Source organism: Alligator mississippiensis, chromosome 1, assembly GCF_030867095.1.
Source record: "Alligator mississippiensis isolate rAllMis1 chromosome 1, rAllMis1, whole genome shotgun sequence".
In the NCBI taxonomy this organism is placed as follows: domain Eukaryota; kingdom Metazoa; phylum Chordata; order Crocodylia; family Alligatoridae; genus Alligator; species Alligator mississippiensis.
Genome location: NC_081824.1, coordinates 195,762,663 through 195,787,072, shown reverse-complemented (window position 1 = coordinate 195,787,072; position 24,410 = coordinate 195,762,663). Strand labels below are relative to the sequence as shown.

Below are 24,410 nucleotides of genomic sequence, written 5' to 3'. Positions count from 1 at the left end.
CAGCAGTAGCACTGTCTTATAGGTAGGAAGACCACACAAAAGGATTTATTGGGGTGAGTAACTTGCAAACTGGTATTAGCTACTTGTGTAACAATCTTTCAGCTAGTATGAGTCTTTATGCAAGATGGAAATTCACCTCTGTCTCATAAGCCAGAAACAGCTCCAGCATGTTTCATGACCCTAAATTTTGCAAATATAGTATTATTTGGCCTACCATAGTATCTTACATACACAGTCCCTGCCTACAGCTCTGTTCTCATTTCTTCCTACTCCTCCACCTCAGTCTATATCTTTTGTTCAGGATTGCTCTCCATCTTGCTTAGTTTTTTCTGCCTTCTCTCGCAAGCTTGGTGAGGGCTTGTCTATCCTGTAACTATGGCTATGATTTCTTATTAAGTCAGTCAGTCAGTCAGTCAGGGCTAACAGCTTAACAAGTTATGGTATGTTTTTTGACCAGCACAGCTAAGTTTTGGTATTCACAGCCTAAGTGAAGAGCTCATCCTGTGACATTGTGGGTGCATCTACACAACTAATTTGCACAGCAGACTAATTTGCTGCACAGTAAAACATCACTGTGTACATGTGCATGGCAGTTAAGGTGCAGTAGACTAATTTACTGTGCTGCCAGATAGTCCCATCAGATACAAGTGATATCCAGCAGTGTAATAACAGATTATGCTTAAATGCATGTGTAGCTGGTGACATCGGGGTTAGTTTACTTTGGCTCAAATAGAGTCAGAGTATATTCAGTCACATTAATTTGCACGTGTAGATGCACCTTGTACATGGCTGTCCCACTATGCATAAACTATGGCTAAATTGTCATTGTTGTTGCTTATAGAATAGGAGTATCTTGTCAGCCTAAGGCACACTGTGGCCCCAATGTGCTGGGTAATGTACATATCCATAGCAATAGAAATGCCTTGTCTCAAAAGTTTACATTTCAAATAGGTGCAACTAATAAAGGATGGATAAAAGGAAGCATTCGTATCTATGCTCTGCACAAGGAGATCTGAAGTATAAAGAGAGAAAGTGCTTTACATGAGGTCACACAAAGTATGGGAAGCTAAGATCTAAACTCATATCCCTTGGGGCATTTTTAGTTGTGCGTGTGATGCAGCGCGGGGTGCTGCATCGCATACATTTGTATAAATGGTGAAATGCACACGAGTGCTGAGAAAATAGCAGCAGTGCTCTTTTGAACTAAAACACATTGAAGGTGTGCTGACATGCATTTTGCCATTTATACAAATGCATGCGATGCAGTGCTGGGCAAGTCCGGTCACGTGATGAGCAGACTCAATTAATCAAGTCTGCTCCGACATGGCAGATCTCTGGTGTGTCTCAGCATGAAAATGTATGTGAATAAATGGCCTTGGTTCCTGGTCTGGTGCTCTAGATCAGTGCTTCCCAATTTGTGGTACACGTACCACCAGTGGTACGCAGACAACCTGTCAGTGGTACATGTTAACAGATTTATTATAATTACTTTATACGACAAAAATTTGCTGGTGGTACTTAAGGTTGAACTGAAAAATTTGCTGGTGGTACTTAAGGTTGTATCATTTCAAATTGGTAGTGTGCAATCTGTCAGAGTTTGAGAACCACTGCTTTAGATGCAAAAACATCCTTTCTGTGCTATGGTATGCATTTTTAAGGCAGCCCTCTACTCCCAGACCCTCTCAGCTGACCTGAGCAGGGTAAGGGGCCCAGGGCAAATCGGTCCATGCAGGGCCCCTCCCCTGCTCCAATCCCATGGGCCCCGGACCCAAAGAAGCTGCCACTGCGATCGGGGAGAGGGTGGGTAGCGAGCAGCTGGAAGCAGAGCTGCTGCTCTGCCCAGCTCTGCCCAGCTCCGCCCCAGTCCGTGGTGATCCTCAAAGCGCGGAGCCTGGGGTGGTCGTCCCGATTCACCTCCCTCTGGGATGGCCCTGCTCAGACCTTTCCACTTAGAATCCTAAGTAAGTGTAATTGTAAAGGTACTCACAGAACTCAGTGATGTGAACAATGATACTATTAGTATAGCCAGCAAAGGGAAGTATAGAGAATTTTCAATGGCCTGTGGCCATATGTATCTTCTTGCTTATATTTTAATGTACGGGGACTGAGTTCCTGAAAGCCAGGGATAGCATTCCTTTAAGAGAATGCATGATGAGATGTCTAATCATGCAGAGTTATCAGAGGAAGGAGGATTGGCTTTACTAGTTAGGGGGTGTTACAGCAAAGTAACCATATTCTTTAAGGAGATAGATGAATTGAAGCATGTGCCAGGCAAAGGAGATAACAGGAGAGGTGTTCAGTTAATATCCACCAGTTAAGTACTTCACTTTATGGTTAATCTATGGTTAATAATTAATTAATAAATGATTCTTCACTGCACTGTGTGGATACAAACCATGATTTTACTTGGCTAGGCCCCCCAAAGTTAGGAGATGCAGTAAAATGTTGCTATGTAGACAAAGTCTTAGCTCTGTCTCTGAAGCTTCTAAAATGATGTATATAACAACATCTGCTTACCTTGGGTATTTATGTGCCTCCCATTAGGGTAAGGTCTCAGATCCTCAGTCTTCAACGTATTTCTCTTACCAACAGTAGTGAGAGGAAGGCAGTACTGTTAGCTCTGTTTTGCTGCTGGAAAACTGAGTTGCAGAGAAATCCTCAAAGGTACCTACATGCATGATTTCCATTAATTCCCAAGGCTTTCTTAATGAAATAGGCATGTAACGCTTCTGAAGATCTGAGTCTACGGGCACTTTTACATGTGCTCTAATTAAAGTGCCATAGTGTTTCATATATTAGCATCCCTGCGCTTCAAATCGTGGTTGGGGCACTCAAACTAAAGCTCGTTTGATGTGGAGGCTTCCTAGAGCGCAGTGTGTACTGTGATCCATCAGACTCGATTAATTGAGTCTGCTCTGATGTGTTGTAATTATCGTGCATTGGAGGAGCCCTGCAGCACATCTACAGGTACCCTATCTGACTGGTGGAAAGGTTGCATAGGAAGCCTGTGGTACATCAGGAAACAGAACCTGCAGCTTACAAGTTCCCAGGTGGTAGCTTAATTATTGGGCCACCCTTCTATCATCCTACCCAATTCAAAGCTCTTTTGAAATGTATCTGTTTTGCAAAACCTAACAGTAGGAATGTCAATGCTGTATTCTTTATGCAGTACTGTTTGTGCTTTTGGGCTGGAAAGTTTAGACTGGCATCTCTTTGGGGAGTGAGAATTCTTGCTTATGGATTCAAGAACTGTTATTCTAAAGCCAAGGTGCATAACCTGCAGCATACATTCTATCCCAAATCTCCTTGTGGATTTAAATATTTTGAATAATAGTAGCATACTTAAGTATGCAGAAAGGCACAATGGAAAACAAAGACACAATGGCAACTTCTAGAGATCTGGGGCAATATATCTTATCCAGAAAATCTTCGTCTCTCTCTAGTGAAAATCAGTGCAATGTAACAGGTGAGCACTGAGTAAGAGAGAGAAGAATTTCTTCCTAGAAAACGCTGGTTCATAATGCAGGTATTAATTTATTTTCTCCCCTCATGTTATTAGTGATGGAAAACCCTGAAGAAATGCTATATAATTCAAATCAGACTTGGTGAAAATCAGTGAGGGCATCCGTCTTTTGAATTGATGCAGATTTTTTTTTCTGGTCAGCATTTCTGTTCAGTGAGGTAAGAGTGGCTGTAAAAATTCAGCCAAGTGGTACTTGTTCATTTATTCTAAATCTGCCTGTAGACTGGAGGAGGCTCCCAGGAGATTATTCTAACGGCAGAAAAAGGGTGGAGCATTGGACCCTGACTCCCTTTCCTTTCACTGCAGGATTTACTGAGACAGCCCTCCCATTTCTGTTTGCTTTGCTGCTGGTTGTTAGAACTGGTGATCAAAGGGCAGTACAGCAGCATGCATGAAGAGATGACTGGTTGGACTCTTTGGGTTCTTTGTAACAGTTCTCAGTTTTGTTGTGCTGGGCACTGTTCCACAAAGTATAAGACATTGTCTGATCACTTGGGCAGTCAGTCAAACATTTTCTTCCTTTCTCCATTCCTTTTGTACAGGAAACCAATCTAGTTTGGAGTCCAGGCATGAAAGCTTTCAACCCATAGAGTGCTTGTTGCTTTCCTGAGACTTTAGTCAGGGAAACATTTGGTACTGAAAAAAAGTTCTGCTGACAGACATATATTTTAATAACCTGTTACTCTCTCCCCTCTGTTTTATATTTGTATATAACTAGAACAGGATCTTTATTTTTAACAGCTCATAGGCTCCTGCTGCTCTCTGCTTTGCCCAAAAGTAATAATCTTCTTCCTTTTCTGACAGCATGGTTAGTTGCTGTGTTCTGCCTGCCTAGATGGGGGCATTACATATTTCTTGGGAGAGAATTTCCCATTATCCTCTCTGTCTCTCCAGCAGTCCCCCTATTATTAGCTTCCAAATTTTGGTAGAAGTGTATGCTATTGCTTTAATGACTTTGAGATGAATAAGATGAAATGTCAGATTAATATTAAAGTTTTATTTTCCTGCTAATATCAGGAATTTTTTCTCCTGTAAATACAGGAAATGTATACAAATACAGGAAATGTATACAATACATATGCTTTTAGCTTCTGTTTGTTTCAACAATAAATCCCTCCATTGGTTTCAGTAATACAGGTTCAGATTCTCAGTGAGCATAATTAAGATCAAACTCAGGGTAAAACAGAACATTTAGACTGATTTCACTATTCAATAATGCTTATGTTGTAATTTCAGCTATAATGGGTTTATGTCCATAATAAAATTATTTTGGTGCCCTACATGTGGAAACAGAAAGAACAAAACAAATACTTTCAATCAGAATTGTCTTCAGTTCAGACGAACAACTAAAAAATATCATATCAAAAGAGAAAATATAATGTCCCCCCTTTATAAACTGAAGGCATGTCCACACCTTGAATACTTTGTGCAGGTTTGGCCCCCACATCTCATAATGGATATAGAAGAAGTAGAGAAGGTACACAGAGGGCAAAAAGGATATTAGGTTATGCAGGGGGGAGGGTGGCTTTTCATACAAGGAGAGACAAAACAGGCTAGAAAAGAGACACTTGGAGAGAAACAGGTTTATAAAACATTAAATGGTACGGAGAAAGTAAATAGGGATTTATTATTTACTGTCTCTCACAACACTAGAATTAAGGGCATAAAATACAACTATTGGATAGTAGGTTTAAAACTAACAAAAGGAATTTCTTTTTCACTCAGGAAGTAATTAACTTGCAGAACAGATTTCTACAAGAAGTTGTGGAGGCTGGTAGCTTAACGCAGTTCAAAAGGGGATTTCACAAATTCTTGGAGGAAAGGTCCATCAGTAGTCCTGAATATGGTAGTTAGGGGTGCAGCTGCTGAATCAGAAGTTCCTAAAGCTCCAGAAATGCCAGAACCTGCCTTGGAGTAAAGAGTAGATAATTTTGGGTGTGCCATTTGCCTTTCCTCTCAGCATCTGCTCTCTGCCTTAATGTGTGGGACAGTGTACTAGGCTCGATGGACCTGTGATCTGAAAAATAGTAAGTGCCAATTCTTTGATTGTAACCAATAAAGATGATACGTGACAGCATCAGGAGATTGAATACTGCTTGTTGCCTCTCTGTTGCAGTCTGAAAGGAATGGTGTACAAAATGGTGTCTGCCTTCAACGACAGAACACGAAGAGTACTGCAACAGACACCTACATTACATTTGCAAGTGAGTTCTATTATAAAAGCAATTCCTAAATACATTTTTAAAAGCTTCTGTGACATGCTCCAGGTGTGTAAAAGAGAGCGTACCGGGGACATGCATCTTGTATGCGAAGTCCAATTTGTGAGTTCTCTGCTAATCGCTTCCTTCTGGCCGCCTTCCCCCAATAAGGGACCCTACTGATCTAAGAAATGTTGTTTATAGTCCCTTCTCCCAGCAACTGCTCTTGGCAGACAGACTGCATATAGGCAACGACTGAGCCTGTGGATCCCGGTGTGCACGTAAGAGATCTAGTCAGGTGTCAGATGAATGTGCTTGTGGCTGACAAGCCCAATTTGAGAGCAACACAGCTTGTTACAAGTTTCACAGATCCACATGTTGTCTGAGTTGGAGTCCAATTGACAGACCAATCTGTATGCAGTCAGTTCAAAGTGATAAAACCTATCACCTCCAGTGGACTGCAGGACAGTTCATTAAATTTTCTAGTGAGCTTCTTTTCTTCATTTTTTTTCTCTTTCCTCTTTCCTTCCCCTTTCTCCCCCCAAAGCAAAAAAGGCTAATCAAACCAGAGGAAGTGAATAGAGGCAGGAAATGGGACAATGGCACTCTAGTTTTATTCTCTGCTTTATCACTGATGTAGAACTTTTTCATCTGTTAGTTTTATATTTCCCTCTTCATAAGGTGCCTGCTTTCATACCTACCACACAGGAGAGCTGAAAATACAACTGGTTAGAAAATAGATTGTCTGTTCCTTTAAGAATTTAGAGACTTAAAAAAAATAAATCATCCCAAATCAAGACAAAAAGCCAAAATTTTGACATTTTCCACAAAACCTTAATTTCCCCTAGAATATTATGGAATAATCAAGACAGAAGTTTCATAAACTGGTTTGACCCAAATCTGTTAATCTGATACTACATTCAACCAGGTTTATCTCAAACCCGTTTCAGCCATTTTGAAATTGGTTCATGTGCACTGAACTTCTCTTCTGTTACAGATTTTTGTTACAGTCCCTGCTTCCCTGCCTCCAACCCTTCTCGCTGGAAAGCATTTTGGGATGCTGGGGGACTGTGATTTAACTTGAACCAGGAAAGGGTCTGGGACAGAAGTTTCTGATCACTTCAACCAGTGTATGAGTAACTTCTGTCCCTAGCCTGCGAGGGCACTCAAATTATGGCTATGATTTCTTGGGTGTGGGGCCTATAAACTAAAACGTTACAGATCTTTTCAAAATGAAATAGAAGTGTATAATATACCCCATTGTCCTAGACGATATTAATTAGTTTCTTAAACAAGCAACCTTTTAAAGTGTCTGTAAGAAAAGAAACTGGTTTATGTACTTTATATGCATTTTCTTTAGAGATGGATTTAAGCCAGATCAAATTTGAACAGCCCCAAAATTTAGGTGAGCGTGCATCTAAATTTGAACCTGCATTCCATCTCTCATTTGCAAATTCCTATCTACAGTAAACAATTACTGGTATTTTTTGTTCAAGTTGTGACAAGGTATTTAATCCAGAGGTAATGCATCACAAAAGGGTGCCCAACTATGTTTGTATGTCTGCATCTATGCTGCCTAATTGTGTTTGCCTCAGTGCATTCTGGGAAAAACTGGGCAGCTCTCCTATTCTATCTCTGCTGCTGTCGCCTCTGAGTAGATTGGTTTTTATTTCTTCTCCGAGTTTCTTTTTCTTCTCTTCAGGAATCAGGCCCTTTTTGAAGGGAAAGGATGGTATTGTGGTAAAACACAGAGTTTGGATTCAGGAGTTGTGGGCACTGGCACTAAATTGCTGTAGTATCCTGAGAAATCCACTAAACCGCTTTGTCTCAATAAAGTGAATTGTAAATGGGGATGATAATGCTTGCCTGGCTTGTAGGATTGGTAGGCAGCTCCACGCATTCATGTTTTATAATGTGTTTGGGATGTTAGGAGGAGGTGCTCTGATTTTTTTTAAGTATTACAGTTATCTATTTTATATAGATGTCTGTCAACTTTCTACAGCTCAAAAGCAAATCTTTTTCTCTCTAAATTCTCTAGAGCTCAAGTTGAATCAATCACATCGTTGCCATCCTTTAGGACTTTGGGTCTGTCATTATGCTCCAGATATTTGTGTTTTTAATGAGGTAGAAAGGACAATGAAATACAAATAAAGGTTGAAGATTTCTGTCATCAGTCAGAGGTGAAGCTGACCAGGTATTGGTCTAATCCATTCAGCTTGATAAGCTTTTCCCGTTCCTTTTGTCTGGCTACCTTCACACTACCATATTTATCATGATATGGTGTTTTTTTATTGCTGATAATGACTTAGTGAGGCCTGAGGAACTTTATTTGCTTAACCTTAACTCCCTGGAAGAGAAATTGGCTACTTTGAACCTTTTAGCCTTCTGCTCTTAAAAGTGTTGAAAGAAGCAACTTTAAATCAGGGCTTTTATTACAATTTTAAACACACAAGTAGGTGCCCTGGTTCTCAGAGTGTCAACATCAAAAGGCCAGATAGTCTGGATTGTGTCAATAGTATATTGGCCATCCACCATTAATCAATTTATAATCCCTACATATTAACTGGGATCTTTTACTTTTCATGGGCTGTTCACTCAGTACATTATTTGATAAACACTGACCTACATGGGACCTATACTCATGTAACTTAGAGCAAAATGTAGGCCCCTGACTTTTTCTGGTGCAACTGTATTGTGGTTTGCCATGTGGATGTGCATCTCTGTGAGTGTTTATATTCCAGATTGTTATTCTTTAACAGAGACCATTTTTCTTCTATTCTCTTTCTTGTGCCTCTTAAAATGTGCTATAACTGGCAGATCTTCCCTGCTATAGAACAAGTAAATTAGTTCTATCACCAGTATATTTAGCAAAAATGGCAAACAAGTAAATATCTAACTGCCAAAACAGCAGTTCTCAACTAGGATGCTGCAGTACTCTGGGCTGCTGTGGGATCCTTTTAAGGGTGTTGTGCAATATTACCACTATTAAGTGTACAAACACCTATACACAAATGTCAAGATAAACTCAAGAGGTTTCAAATAGGAATCCATAGTTCCATAGTGTCAAAAACATTCTGACCTGTTGCAGCCTTTGAGTTCTTTGCAACAGAAGAATTGCGCTATTATTCTTCTTTAGACAAAAAACGAGTGAAAACGAAGAGCTGGCATTTTCCAAGGGGGTACTTTGAGTCTAAAAAGTTTGATATCTGCTATGCTAAGGAAAACAGCCACCAAATTTTAGGGGAAAAGAGCAGCTCTCTGTCACAACCCAAAGTTGTGATTTTTTTGTTTGTGTGTGCTTCGGCACTGCTAAATTATTTTTCCCGCTAAATTGCAGCTTCTTTGCACGGTGGAGTTTTCTGCTGCAGAAGAGAACCCCGGTGCAATGGAGAATTTCCCGCCAATTTGAAGCTTTCTTTGCATGGTGCATTTCTTTTGCATCTAAGAAATGCACGGTGCAAGGAGTTCCCGCCATTTGTATGAGAATTCGTGCCACATTATTGGCCGGTTCTAACATATGCACACGTGGCGGCTAGCGATTGGCTTGCTAGCCGTATAAAGAGCTTGAGTGGTTTCCGCCCAAGTTGGAGGACTCCACAAACACCAGGAGAGAGAGAGAAAACCTTTGCTTCGCGTGAAGATCTCTAAGCGCTGCGGATCCTTACAGACCCAACGCATTTCTTAAAAGGCAACAGAGGCCTGAACAGCCTCTAGCCTCTCCCCATCGCTGATAAATTCCTAGATGTATCCCTTCCTGTACGAGAAACTACCGAACCCGCGGAGCTTCAACAACTCTGGGGAAAAGAACGAATTTGTCGTAGTCCTCTAACGAGGATTTAAGCGGCGCTGAACCTGGAAACTGTCCAGCCTACACCACGACCATCTTTGGTGTAAGTAAACAATCTTTAAATCAACCATTACGCGTCCGTGACTAATTCTAGCTTGCCCCCGGTCTTCTCCAACCCCGCGTGCCCGGGCTGCTGGCCACAGCCGGCGTGCGCAAAGACGGGCCCGGATCGCCCCCGGCCCGCGCACTCTCAAAAAATAGTTTTCAGTGATGCCCCAACTTTATTAGTTATTGTCTTTACTTCCCTTGCTGTATTGCATATGGCCCACATGCTGCTTAATCCTACCCTCTTGGTCATGCACTTTCTCTGTGTTTGCATCTTATGACTTTTGCTTTGTCTTAGCTCTTTAATTCCATAAACTAAATTATTTCCTAAGATGGCGAATACAGAAGCTAGGCTATATTACTTTAGATAATATTCTTTTTCATTCATATACATTTTGTGTAGGTCATGGGTTTTCAAGCTTTTTGGATCATTGTACCCCCTGGCGGCCAGACACGGAGCAGTGTACCCCTGGCTGCTGAATTGGGGGGGTGGCACATGGCCAGACACAGAGTGGGGTGGGGGCAGCAGCTGCCACGTGCAAGCTTCCCCCATGTCCAGCCAGGTGGGCAGCACCTGCGTGGCAGCGCGGGATGGTGCATCGAGGTGCTTCATTCCCACCTGTCCGCATGTACCCACTAGGGCCTTCTCAAGTATCCAGGGTTGACAACCCCTGGTATAGGTAATGGCAGTTGTATACTCTGGCCAGGATATCTGTTAGATTTAATTGCAAATATTAAATGGGAAGAAGGAGAGAGAGAACTCGAGATGCTTTCTTTACTTAAATTGGTGGATTTTAGAAATATCAACCTCACATTCCCATGCTGTCCTTTAATTAATAACAATAATCATTTATATTACAGTAGAATTCAGAGGTCCTAGATGAAACAAGGATCCACTTGTGCTAGGCTTAGAGTAAACATAGTAAGAAGTGGTCCCTGCCCTGAAGAGCTTATAATCTCAGCTAGTTATTCTGAACCTTTTTAGTCTCAAGGTACATTTTGCTTTGACTCAAAGCACCCCTCGGAAAATGGCAGCTCTTAGCTTTCACTTTTTTTCTGATTACAGAAAAATAATAGAATGCTTCTGTTGCAAAGAACTCAGACCAGAAGAGGTCAGAATGCTTTTGACAATATGGATTCCTAATTGAAATCTGATTTTATCTTGTGAATCATGCAGTGGTAATATTATATAGCACTCTGTGGCACTCTTAAAAGGATTTTGTGGCACTCCAGGTGCTACAGCAACCTAGCTGCGAATCACGAGTAGGCAGAGAGGACTGACAAAGGATGGGAAAAAGGAAGTGGTGTTACCCTTGTTTTACAGATGGAGGAGAGCAGAAGCACGAAGAGCTTGATTTGCCCAAGGTTACATGGGAAGCATGTACTAAATCTGGGCCTAAATCCAGATCCCTGGAGGTCTAACCCAATACCTTAATCTACCCCCTCATCTCCATTTGTTGCTTCTTTCCTCAATGCTCACTCACAGATTCACTATTTAAATTTGCCCCAGAAAATACTCATGAACCCATGAAACGCGTTCCCTGGAGAGGACAACAACACTATGCAACTGTTCTGTAGTTTTGTTGTAATGTCACTAGATATAGATCACTGTTCTTTTCCCCCTAAAGGCTCCCTTATGTTGTGCCATTGTTTCACTCCTTTGAAGGGCGTGTCACTAGACAATGTTCTTACGCACATGGAAGGCTTCCATTGTTTTTGCTTTTGCTACTTTGGCCTGACAATGTATTCAAGAAATAACTGTGGAAATCAGAGCTCCTCTTTCCAAACATAAACTAGGATGAACTGCAATTTTCCTGCTTGCTATTGTTAGCAAGTCCATTAGTAAAATGCTAGGCACTGAATAAATCCAGGGGAACTGTATGTAAAACCTGTCTTAAAGTGGCTCATGGGACCATTTTAAGCTAGGAATTATATGGAATAATCTATTGTAAGAAGACTAGTTTGGATCCACTTAATGAAATCATGAACAACACAAGGCAGCATTACATTCTATGTTGCTACAGCACGCTACAGGGACATTCCTCTTTAGCCTTATGCAAGGCCAGGAAGGGAAGAGTTACATATTTACATGGCAAGCAAATTACAAAGACCTTGGTAAATATTGTCAAACCTTTATGGTCTCTTTAGCTAAGAACGTCATTGAAGTAATTTGCTTTTAGCCCTCTTTCTGGTTGCTACGGTAGGAGTTAGCGATACATAGTCAATCTTAAAAACAGATAAGTACTAGCTTCTTTATGCGTTGGTGGCTTTTATGGTTTTGAGCATAAGATTGTCAGTTAAAAGCTTGACTGTAAAAATTAAAAGTAAAAAATTTCACTGCAGATATCTGACGAGAAGAAGAAAATCAGAATTTGTACTGGGGAACTATGCTGCAGTCAGTGGATAAGATCTGTCTTGGTGGATTGGACAGGAGAATTTTGCTTTAATTTTGTTCCATTTAAAATCAGATCAAGCTGCTGCTTCTACAAAAGAAAGAGAAGGCTGCTGGCAAAGTCTGCTTCTGCTGGCAAAGTCTCCTCTTTGGTGCATACCAAGGATGCAGTGCACATTACGCTTGTTTTCACATTCTATGTAGGGAATGCCTTTTGATGTCAGTAAGGATGTCATATTCAGAAAAAAATAATGGAAGATATAATGGAGAGTCTTAGCAGGGACAAGAGAAGAACTTAATCCTGCATCTGAAGTTAGCTTAATTATTATTTGTGTTAAAAATACTTCAAGGGCAGTTCGTTACTGCTGTTTCTCAAGCTGCGTATCACATGCTGATTAGAAGATTTTAACTTTTTAAAGCTTATACCATGTGACATGAAATATTTAAAAATCTTTGATAACTGCATATAGAATAAATGTGGGCCCAAGTAATCATTTGATCACCTGATCTGCCCATCTGATCATCTATGAGGCTTAAGCATGCATAGCTCAAGTGGACCTTTTGCTATTGAATGGGATAGAGAGAAGGAGGTAAACCATGTCAGAAGGAGGTTTTAGTTTAATGAGGCATAAGTAACCTTAAGCCAATCTCAGCAAATAGAAACATGACTTACCTGCCGCTTGCTTTGATAGAGCTGTTTGTAGACATATTTCAGAAATACCCAATACTGCTAATAAAAATAATCTTTAAATATCCTTGTGCAGGTAACCTTTGGCTTAGGTAAGAATAGAACTCAAACATAAGGAGTCCCTATTTCTGCTCTGGATTACCAGTTGCGAAGTCATGTCAAGAAGAGCACTTGCCATATATCCTAAATAAAAAGAGGAGGAGGAAGACAAAGAAAATTATGTCATCAGTTGGGAAGAAAGGTCTTGAAAAATGTTCTGTTATTATGGAGCAGCTGCCATCTTAGCTGATTGACCAATGCTTGAACTGGGACCTCCAGAGTTAAAAGCATAAGGTTCTATAACTTGACCTAAAGCATCTGCACTATGCTTACTGCCATTGACAGATGTGTGCTTGGCTGAGTAGCATGGAAGGGGACTTAGAAGCACAGTCACCAGGGCTAGGGACAGAAATTCAAAAAGCCGGAGCCTGAATTGATTGAATCTTTGCAGGTTAGTCTAGCCTGCATAGATTGAACCGAGTTGGAAATGAACAGACGTTCACTTTTGATTCTGGAAATGCAGTCACATGCCTGCAGTAGCTGAGGCTAGAAGCCAGGGGGCACTAGAGCAGCTGTCCCTTCCCTTTCTCAGCAGCTGCAAGGTGGCTCAAGCTTTCTGCCTACCCACCCAAAGCAGCATAGTAGGGGCAAGGGTGGCAGCGGCAGCTGGAGTTGAGGGAGGCAGAATAGCCTGGTGGCCCTGGCCAGTGTGCAGCTGCAGCTGGTGGAATGGCTGCAGCTGCTGGGTGCTGCACAGGACAGGGGCTGTGGTGGTGGCTGTGGTGGGTGGCTGCTGGGCTTGGGACGCCTCTGAGCCGGCCCCGGCAGCCGCTACTGGGCCCAGCTATCACAGAGCCACAGCTGGATGGGAAGGGCACTGGCCGGGCTGGCCCTGTTGAGCCCTTCCCAGATGGCTGCAGCTACATGATGGCCCTGCCCAGCCTGGACACGGGGAGCCAGGAGCAATCTTGCCACGTAGCACTCATGGCCCCAGCTCGAGTTGCAGCCTGCTGAGAAGGGCCAGGCTCTCTCAGCCTGGCCTGGGCTGGCCCCTCTGTGCACGCCCTCAGCAGTGCCTGCAGGCCAGCCTGGCTCAGCCCTACAGCCCCAGCCTCAGCCATGGGCAAGGCAGGCAGATGGCGGGACCATGCTGGCCGGCCATGGCCATACTCCTGCCCCTGCTGCTGGAGTGGGGAGGGGGCAGAATGTCCAACATGTGCTACTCTGCCCTGGTCAGGCAGACCCCAGCTGCCAGTGGAATAGGGGACAGAGGGGAAAATTAAATCTCTCTCCCCATTTGCTTCAGGCTATGGACTGGGCAGGGGGACTGGCAATGCTCCCCTGCTGTGGCTCCAGCAGTGAGGTGGGGAATGCCTAATGAGCTCTTACACCCTGGCCAGGCAGACCCCAGCTGCAGTCCCCTGGTGGGAGAGGGGAGAGGGGAATAAACCCCCTCCCTGTTCCTTTTGCCTGAGGCGGCTTGCCAAGCCCATGTCTGGCCATGTCCCCGCCCCTTCTCTGGCTAGAGAGCAGATGGGCGGGGCCAGCCCTGCTGTGTGGAGCAGACTGCAAAGCCGAGCCCAGGGCTGGAAAGCATGCTGGGATGCTGGGGGACTCTGGTTTAACTTAAATCAGGAGGGGATCCGGGACAGAAGTTGCATAAATCGGTTTGACCCAAATCTATTAAGTACATTCAATCAGGTTAATCTTAAACCACTTACAGCCATTTTGAAACGGGTTTATGTGCACTGAACTTCTGTTCTGTTACAGGTTTAAACCAGTTTCTGATCACTTAAACTGGTCAGTGTGTGACTTCTGTCCCTAGGCTAGTAGTTTACACCAGTGCCTCTATAGGCTGTGTTCAAAAAGGTGATTGTGTTGGGTTAATTAAGAATAAAACAAAACTGTTAAAGCAGCTATAATATCAAAACAAAGGATGAAAATATCGTAAAATAAGGCTTCATTCATATTGGACTGTTTAAAAGCTTTTGCCACAAAACTATTTGTTGAGATACTTTGGTTGATTGGCATGTGTGAGGCAAACCTGTGAGCCTGAACCAACAGTCATTTTGATTTTGATCGTCTTTTCAAGGAATCATTTGAAACATTCCTGTGATATCACTATAGGGCCGTGTTTTGACTTGCTATGTTATTGTTGGTTTTGCCTATATACAAGGGAACATCTATGTCTTAACCAGATTTTAGGAGTATATTGCAGCCTTAGAGAATGAACCAATATTCTGCAGCTCTGTAAATGTACGGAGTCAAATTCTGGTCTTATATAAATTAGTAGCCATTTTGGTATTGACTTCAGTTTTTCATTTGAAGACTGTAACATGGAAACAATTAAGATGTGATTTAATTATTTTGTGAGATTATGGAGTTATGCTATGGTTAAATGACCTATGCCATAAATTAGAAGAGTGGTATCATTTTCTAAATTGGGTTTGAGTTTGTCACCTAGTATAGTAGTTATAAAGAAGTTTGTCTTAATCCAAACTGGCTAACCAAACTGTGTAAGAAACTGATATAGCAGCCACAGGGTTGAAATGCAACCCTGTAACACATTTGAAGGCAAATGTAGTCCTTCCTGTACTGTAGAAGTAACAGCAGTTTTACAACTAAACACCACATGGGATTACTTGTGAAATCCTCAGGCATCAGAAGATTTTGACACTATGTAGGCCAGATTTACATAAGAGCATTGCTTTATGTATGTTGCCTGTTGTTTTAAAGCTATGTGTAATGACTCATCCATTTCTTGACTGAGGGCCCCTTTTTAATGTTAAAAACTCCAATTCAAGCAGTCTCATTTGTTCACATTTCTCAGAAACACGCATCACAATAGTGCATTAGTCATCCTCACTTGATAAAAACAAGAGAGTTGAATGAAAACCATACCAACAATGCAGAGCTCTTGAGTGCAGTTTACTTTTTGGCTGAAAAAGCAATATTATTTTAAAAGGAAACTAGAGGAGAAAACTCTTAGAATACTTGAAAGCCTCTGAGTTTCATGTTTGAAATACCATAGACACCCTGGAACCAAAGGTACAAATATCAGCAGGGTTGGCTCTGCTCTTTATCCTTCAAGGTAGATAAAAGAAATCCTATGTATTCTGCTGCAGCATGAAGCTTTCTTAGGAGTCCTTCAAACAAAACAGAGAAGTCTGTCTATTTGTTGCGGAAGTTAAAGATACCAGGGCCCTTTTTTGTTTTTTTGGACAAACAGGGCTTCTGGAGTTCTGGCCACATTTTCCTGTCTCAGAAGCTGCGTAGATGGCTGTTCCACCATCTGTGTGGCTGCCTTACAATGGAGTTGTGTTGGCGTACGAATAATTATTGAAGTACTCTGAGATGAAAGCTTCTCTGCAAATTAAAATTATTGCCTAAGAAAACTTGGGACATATAGATTATTAGTTTCAAAGAATGAGGATTGCTTGCATCATTTTAACAAGTTCCTCTTATGTATTTCTTGAAGGATCAACTTCAGAAGGACTAGCTACAAAGGGAAGGCAAAATGATGATGGGCAACCACAGGTAAATCCCAGGAAAAGCAGATGCTGTTGGCTTGTGGAACAAGACTAGCTTAAAGAAAGGGGAGAAGAGCTTGCTAGAGAGGCTGTGTCTTAACACCTGATGGGAGCAGGATGAGCCCCTATGGAGTTCCTGTGGACTGTAACTAACAGAAGTAGCACTGGGGGAGAAAGTAGCCTGAATAATGGTTTATATGGCTAAACTTGCAGGCAGCTGAGGGAGAACTAGAAGCAAAGTGAGGGTGGAGCCTTTTGAGAGGTGCTATGGGAAGAGGATGAGCCATGCTAGCTGTCACCCGTGGGAAATTAAGTCATTCATCAGGGCATATTGACCATTTGTATACAAAATATTCAACCTGGAGGGTTCTCCAATCTGCCTCTATGATTGGAGGGTTCTCCGATCATGGAGGCAGAAGCAAGTTTCTATGTGTGAGTCCAAAGGCCTAAGAATTTATATCTCTATTTTAACCTAGTATCCTAAGCACCTGCAATCCTAACTGGCTACAGTGAGCCCAGATGGGAGGGGTTCTGAGTCTTTCCTCTTCATTCCATGCTACACACCATGATGATATTCATTGCAGATGTGGGAGAGTATTTTGATTAGATCATTCCACTGTAGACTATGACATTATACTATAAGCGGGAAGAGATTCAACCTGTAAGACAGGTACATGCATGAAAGTATTTTAACACTAGATTCTGGGCTTTTATTCTTCTTTTTAATTTTCTTTTTTCCTTGTGGGTATGTGGTGAGTTTGAAACTTTGGGTTTCTATTAGTTCACTCATCTTTAAATATTAACTTGTGTGTATTCAACAAAGTAAAAGCCTTGTGACCTAAAATATAAATCCAAAATATGGATAAGATCATATGACATGGGGTAGTTAATTATTTGTGAAACTATGTTAAACACCCTTCCTTCATGTTAGACATGAATGTTGTATTTAAAAAGCAATCCATGAATCTTTGATGATTAACTATATGAGGGCCTGAAATTGTGTTTCTTTTACACTTCCAAATATTTGAGTTTTGGGAACATAAACAATATAGTGTAAGACCAGGTTGTCATGCTGTGATGATTTAAATTTGGTAAATTTTGAAAAAGCATATGTGAAATTTTTAGAAAGGTGACCTCCTTCTGGCAAGTACCCATACAAATTGTGCTGACTATCTCATTGTGGGTGCAAATCTATTTACCTCAAGCAGTCATTATTCAATTTTAGGAAGAATCTGAGGCAGAAATCTGGCAGTTGGAGATTCACAGACCTCTCGTTTAAGCAAGTAATTAATTTTGTGGCCACGATACTATGGGCACACATGTCTCTACTTTAAAAAATGGAGGCTGAGTCTTGTCCTGCTTGAAAATTTGAAGCTTTAAATGTCTCACTGAACATGCTAAGAATTTGTTCCTAGGACTTCAGTACTTTGAAAACTGCCTTAAAATTAGTCTAAAATGAGGGAGGCCTCACTTGAAATGATCGACTTGGCAGGGCCGAGAACCGTTGGCCTAAACATCAATACAAGTATTCAGCTGACATAGTCATTCAGTACATCTTTCTTATTGCAACTGGCAAGAGACAAGAGCTATTGTGACTGAAACTTTGAAAGCAATACTTTAATTAAATAAATGGATGTGCTCATTAGGAAGCAACTCATTTTATGCGGACTTTTTTCCTTCATTAAATGCACTTGAGGGGTTTAGCTTGTGCTAAGCAAATTCACATCTTCACAGTAAGCATGTGGCAGTTTTGGTGTTTCAATTCATTATTTGCTCATTGGTCTTTCTGTATTAAACTGTACATTTCCTGTTTACACCTTCAGGAGTAAATACAAAATTAACTGTTGTTTGAGGTGTGCTAATGGCACAAGCCACCCTTTTCATTAGGCTGTGAAATGTTGTTCAGTTCTGCCTAAGGGCCTGAATCATGAAAGAACAACATTTCGGTGGGTTGTTTCGTCTTCCCCCTCCTGCTTCCAAAATGTTTTTACATGCAAACTACTTGGAGAAACTAAAAGGAGAAAAATGTTAAGTATCTTGGAGGAGAACAACTAGCAACTTGTGTGGGGAGATTTTAAGTAACCAACGTCTTGCCTTTGGGGTATAAGAAGCAGAGGGAGAGACCTGGACTTGCTTGTTAAAGGGTTAACCACAACATCAACATTGAGAGCAATTTGTCTATTGTTTCTCTATTAATATCAGTCACCCACTTACCACTCATCACCTTTTCCAAGCAGTCTCCCTATAGCAACAAATGGCGCCATAGACAAACCAGATGCAATCTTGTCTCTGTTTTCTTTTCATAAGTGTTTTAAAATTTGTTAAAAAGAAAAGCAAAGGAAAAGGAAAAAAAGGAGTGTTTGTTTTGTGGAACCTGCATGTGGAGCATTTAAAACAGAGGAGCTGTATTTTTTTTCTTTAACCCTTTTAGCTATCAAACAAGCCTAATGTTTCTGCACTGTTTCTTAAAGGAGTCCGTTTATTTGTCAAAGGACATTTCATGTCAGGCAACATTTCATGTAAGCAACTCAGAAGGTTCTTAATTTCTACTCTGAAATTAAAGCAGCATTTTCAAGAGTTGGTAAAAAAAAAAAAAAAAAAAAAGGCTCACCTTTTCTTATATGTTTGCAAACTTTTAGTCCATTTTATTTTTATTCTATAATGACATTTTCACTGCTTTATTTTTTTTCAATGTACAAATTAACCTTTCATTTCCACAAGGCTTGCCTGTTATCTCTACAGTAGGCAGTTTGTCTGGCAACAGAAGATTGGGATGCACAACAGACAAATATGAATGTGTGAACTGTTTCCTCATTGGCCTTAAGTTTAAGCTTTTTCCTACTAGATAAAGCTATTGCTTTACTTGAAAAGAAATCCACTCCCTTTCTCCATTTTGTCTTCAAACTCCTAGATGTTATCTTTCAGATGGTAACTGATTTTAAGTGTGTTCGTCTGGATCTTACTTCAGCTGCCCATTAATTAAAAAAATAGTATGTGTGGTTATTGTTAATAGTAATGAATAGCCCAAGTCAACCCTTTTGGTTTGAATGCCACTGAAGTTCTGAACTCCTGAGATTGTGTTGGATCCAGGCTTTAGAGCTGAGAGCCACCTTGAGTTAAGTAGAAATGAGGGGTGACATTCTGGTTTTATCCAAGTCAATTGCACATAACTCCTGTTGACTTCAAAGGGGCCCAGATTTCACCCCAAAGCAGTTCTTCTCATCTTTTTGCTTCCTGCCTTCCAGCCTTTATGCCATAAGCCATGCCTGACATTTTGAGCTAATGCCTCTAAGCCACATGGCCAAACTATACTCTTCAATTACCTCCTGTTAGTCAAAATCAATATGTCCTTCAGCATAGTCCAGAGGTATTTATTAGTGGGGGAAGGGGAGGACACATTTTGTCTGTTTTGGACACATATTTACGTATTTTTTCATTACTTTACATTATTTATATATGCTAATTAAAACATACACACAAGCACATGCACCCCTCCATGCAATTTTACTTTTCCTAGAATTCTGAAGGATTAAAAAAAACACAGATTCACTTGCCTGTTACCATCTTTAAATATTAAAGAAATGTATCAGCTGAGGTTAGGGTATACAGCTCTTCTCTATGTAAGGGAAAATGGGGTAGTGCCACTTCCAGACAGCATGATATATTAGCTGCCATGTACTTATTTTCTAGATGTTTACTTAGGCCTTTGTAAAAGACCTAGTAGGCAGAAAATTAAACTGTAAAAATTAACACAGAGAGAGAAATAGAGAAGGGAGTTCTGCGCTTTCTGTACATGCAGTACAACTATCCACCTTATCTGAAAGAGTTTTTTATTTTAAAGGAAAAATGAACACAGAGAAGAAAAACCGTGAAGTCTCCATGAGAGAGGACAGTGTGTGTTTTTTTCTGTAACAGCTGCATCTTTATTTAACACAATGTTAGAAGCAAGGATTTATTGGGGGTGATATCTTTTATTGGACCAACTGCACCGTTGGAATCAAGTTAGACAAGCTTTCAAATGCAAGGCATTCTTCATCAGGCCTCAAAATGTTATGCGCCCAGAAGAATAGCAGATTTGTGTGATTTACAAATTCATTACAGGGGAAATGATCAGAACAATAACATGCCCCAGAAAGTACTGTATTCAATCCAATGATCCTTCCTTTTCCCACTTAAAAATATTATTATATACTGAAAAAAAAAGTTTCTAGAACAGTGGTTCAAGAGACTGTTGTTGGTAGGCTGTGCAGAGTTCATGTGACAAAGCTCCTCCTGATTTGCAGCTGCTAATCTGCATCAAAAGACAGCTAAAATGCATTCAGTCATTCACATCAGGAATTGCTATAATTGTCACAGGGATGTTATGTGACCGTGCATGGAAAAGCTGATGATCCTTGCAAATACAGGAAGATGCAGTTCATACTGTTGTAAATCCTTTTATAAAGCTTTTACCAGTTGTACCTGTGTGAACAGCAGATTAATAATGAATTACCTTGCTAAGGTAAGGAAGAAGTAAGAAAATTGTATAAATTTGAGTTAAAATATGCCACAAAACATGACAAAAGCTGTCATTTAAAAATCCACATCTGTCCCATACTATAAACTGCACTGATAAAAGACTTGCATAAACCATTTTACCCGATGATCTGAATATATGTGTATGCATGTAGTTTGTGGTTTCCTGGGGGTATGAATTTCAAAAGTAAGAGGAAGACTTGGAAAGCCGTTAAGCGATCTGTTAAGATTTTCATGGAAGTCTTGAACTTACTGAAGTCAACTGGAGTTTTACCATTTAGCTCATTGGGACCAGGATTTCATCATTTGTAGATGTCAGTGACTTCTAGATAATAAACATGTGAAGCATTTCTAAATATTCTTTTTTTGGAGAAACCTAATGAAAATGAATCAGCCTCATTTGTCTACCCGTGGTCCAATTTATAGAAATTGGACCTCGGGTCCAATTGTTAACATATGTTATATAAATATAACATATGTTAACAATCCTGATTCTTGTGTTTGCCATCATTGTATTAAATTCAAATCTTTTCCAGATATAATTTGTCGTCTTACTTTTGAAGACTTACCTCTGAGGGCCTTGTCACCTTTACCTGCTGTGTACTTACGCTGCAAAAGTCTTTTTAATTACTTTTAGTGTTTCTTCCTCACAGGCCTTAGATTTGGCCACTCTGTCTTATTACACCAGGATCAGAGGAAAGCAGTTTTATGTGGGCACTTTGTTGCCTGTGTTAGGGTCTATTAACTTCTATCCAGTGTTTACAGAATGCCATGGTTAACACTGCCCAGATGTTCTATCTGTGGGAAACCTAGAAAACACATGGCACTGATCTGGGATGTCTTCAGAATTCGACAGCCTTATCCGAGGTCTAGTCTGTTTGTGTAGGCTCGGGTCTTTCCCACAGAAAGTGTGTGCTGTCAGTTAGTCCTGATGGGAGATAGCATTTCAGATGTGTGAAGTTCTTGTTGTTTGGGCCACTTCTGGCTTTTCAGCAAACTTTTTAGAACAAAGTGGCATTGTTTTATTGGCAGCTGTTGCATCTCTTCATGTTTTTAAAGTAAAAATAAAATACGACTGTTGTATTTTCTCTATGCAGAGGAACATTTTTCTACTTTCTACTTTTATTATTATAAAAGTAGCTAATGGGTGTTGGGAGAATTTTAATTTCCACACTTTATTTCTGTGTAAATGTTCTCAGCAGTGACTATTGTTGGCATTTTATTAATGTTTCCTTCCATCATCACTTTCTGTAATTGTAGTTTTGTGTTGCACATTTTTTCCCATTTAAATTTCCTTACTCATTATACAGACTTAGTAAATCTGGTATATTGCAAGTTTTAAGGATACTATTTATTGCAGGAAAGCTTGTGGCACAATAGCTTGCTTACATGTCACACTTATCAGCTAACTCTTCCCTGTGGCAGTCTCACAGTATGTACACATGTCTGATGATTCCCATTAAATTCAAGAAAGAGAGAGGAAATAAGAAGGCAAAGCCCCTTATACCAATTTACTCAGAGGATATCCAACCACTTAAAAAAAGAATTTGATGTTTCCAAACCTTTAAGAAAGATGACATTGTATTACACACATTTTGAGTATAACACTAATAACTTGCAGCACCTGAGTTTATTTCATACAAAATGTGAAAAGACCGGAGAATGTGTGGTCTGGGCAGATGATAAATTGCCTTCAAATTAAATATCTGCTCATGTTTTCTCAATATGTTTTAAATTTCATCACTGGCTCCAGGAAAGTTCTTCCCTCCATCCCCCCATTTAATTCTTTGGATATAATTCCTTTTACATAAAGCTTTTCGTTTATTCCAGGATTACACTAATATGTATTTTAGTTCCTACATATTTTGAACTTCTATATACATAGAACTTTTGTATACAAATGCATAATGACCCTATTACCTGAGATATTGACATTCTTTTAAAATCTGAATAGACATTCCTTTATTTATGGGTTAGACATAAACTTTTAACTACCTCGGCATTCCAAAACGCAACCATTTACGAACCTGAGCCTCAATTGCAATTGACAATGAACTCAGTTTTCAGCTAAAATTGACCTCTCTCCTTCCCTCCTTCCTCTCCCCCCCACAGATTCTGCCTCTGGTCCACTTGTGATAAAGACTGAAAACTGTTATTTGGCTGACAAACCCAAGGAGTTGTTTATCAAAAGGAGGCTATTTGAGGAGGATATGCCCTTAAGCATAACAATGGGGATTTTGGAGATAACCAGATCAGTATGGCCTGGGTGTTAGTAGGACTGCCTTTGGGTTGGGGGAGGGCCCAGAGGGGAAGGCAGGAAGGCAACAGAGTATTCCAGTTTGAAACCCGGGCTTGAATCCAGTGATCCATTTAAAATAGCTGCTAATTATGCATTGTATTGTACTTTATGCATAACTATAGAGAATGAGATGTTTTTGTACAGTATGCAGGTAACCAATTAAGCTTAAAAAAAAAAGAAGAATTTAGAAGACCCAATTGTATTTTATAACCCAATTCTTTATATAGTCCTCCTCACGCTTTTTGTTCTGGCTAACTTGAATCCTGGTTCCTAAAAGCTGACATAAAAACCTGTCAAGGATAAGGTAATACTTTCATCTTTATATAATGATCTATGGAGCCACTCTACACATATTAATTACTCATACAGAGGAATATCATTATCTATACTGTACACATGGTGGAAAAACTAAGAAACATTTCATAATGAGTGAAAATTAAATTACCTCTCTGCTGAGTGCTGCCTGAGGTATTTTTTACTCTTCTGGAAAGGGTGAATCTGAACCATCAAGAATAATTGATCTATAAGGACAATTTAAACAAGAACAGAGAGAGCGAGAGAGAGATATAATTTTGCCTTGAATGTCTTGTTGATCATCTTGAATATTCCCTAAAAAAAATGTTTTCCTTGAAGGGTTTGCCAGGTATTTATGTTAAAAAAGCAAACACTCTTCAGCATCTTTGACGGAAAATCCTTCCTTGTTCAGTTGCCTGGATTTCAGTCTCTTACAGTATTTACAGCATCACTCCGTTTTCCATAAACAACTCCTGAAAAACAGGGAAGTCAATATCTGGCATTTCTATTCTAAGGAAAAAAACGAGTTGCAAAAGCCTTTTCAGAATTATCAACAGTGTCCCCAGTCCTTTCAGGATGTCTCAGTATATGATATAGAAGCAAAATAGATACAAACGCTTTCCCCCATGGGGTAGTCACATATATGAGACTTACTCAAGATCACATAGTGAATTGCTTGCAAAAGTAGGAGGATCCTGGTTTCCAGCTGCATGCCTCAACCACAAGGTTATGCTACCTCAATGCCTTACACTTGTAAAGCACTTACTCATCTTGGCATTCATGAAGTGCTTTATGAAGAAGGTAAATATGGTTGCCTTATGTTAGAGGTGAGGACAGTGAGAGAAAGTTGTAATGACATCCACAGGCTGGTGCCAGTCATGAACAAATCTGTCTCCTCACCTTGCAGTGGTGAGTTCTAACTATTAGTAGCCAGAGGTCTTCACAGGGGACTGCGGGCTACCAGCTCAGAAGGAGACAAGTCTATCATTGGCGATGCATAGGGGGTGCACGCAGGTGCACATGCATCTCCTGAGATCAGC

The 24,410-nt window shown here is 40.5% G+C and overlaps 1 long non-coding RNA gene across 2 annotated transcripts in view; it reads left to right on the top strand.

The window, feature by feature from the left end:
* Positions 1–24,410, top strand: part of LOC109282170 (uncharacterized) — a 357,724-nt gene that overhangs the window by 122,444 nt on the left and 210,870 nt on the right. For both annotated transcript variants that reach the window (XR_009457424.1, XR_009457423.1), the window contains exons 2-3: positions 5,640–5,727; positions 16,211–16,269. This is a non-coding gene — a long non-coding RNA (uncharacterized LOC109282170). The remainder of the gene's footprint in view (positions 1–5,639; positions 5,728–16,210; positions 16,270–24,410) is intronic.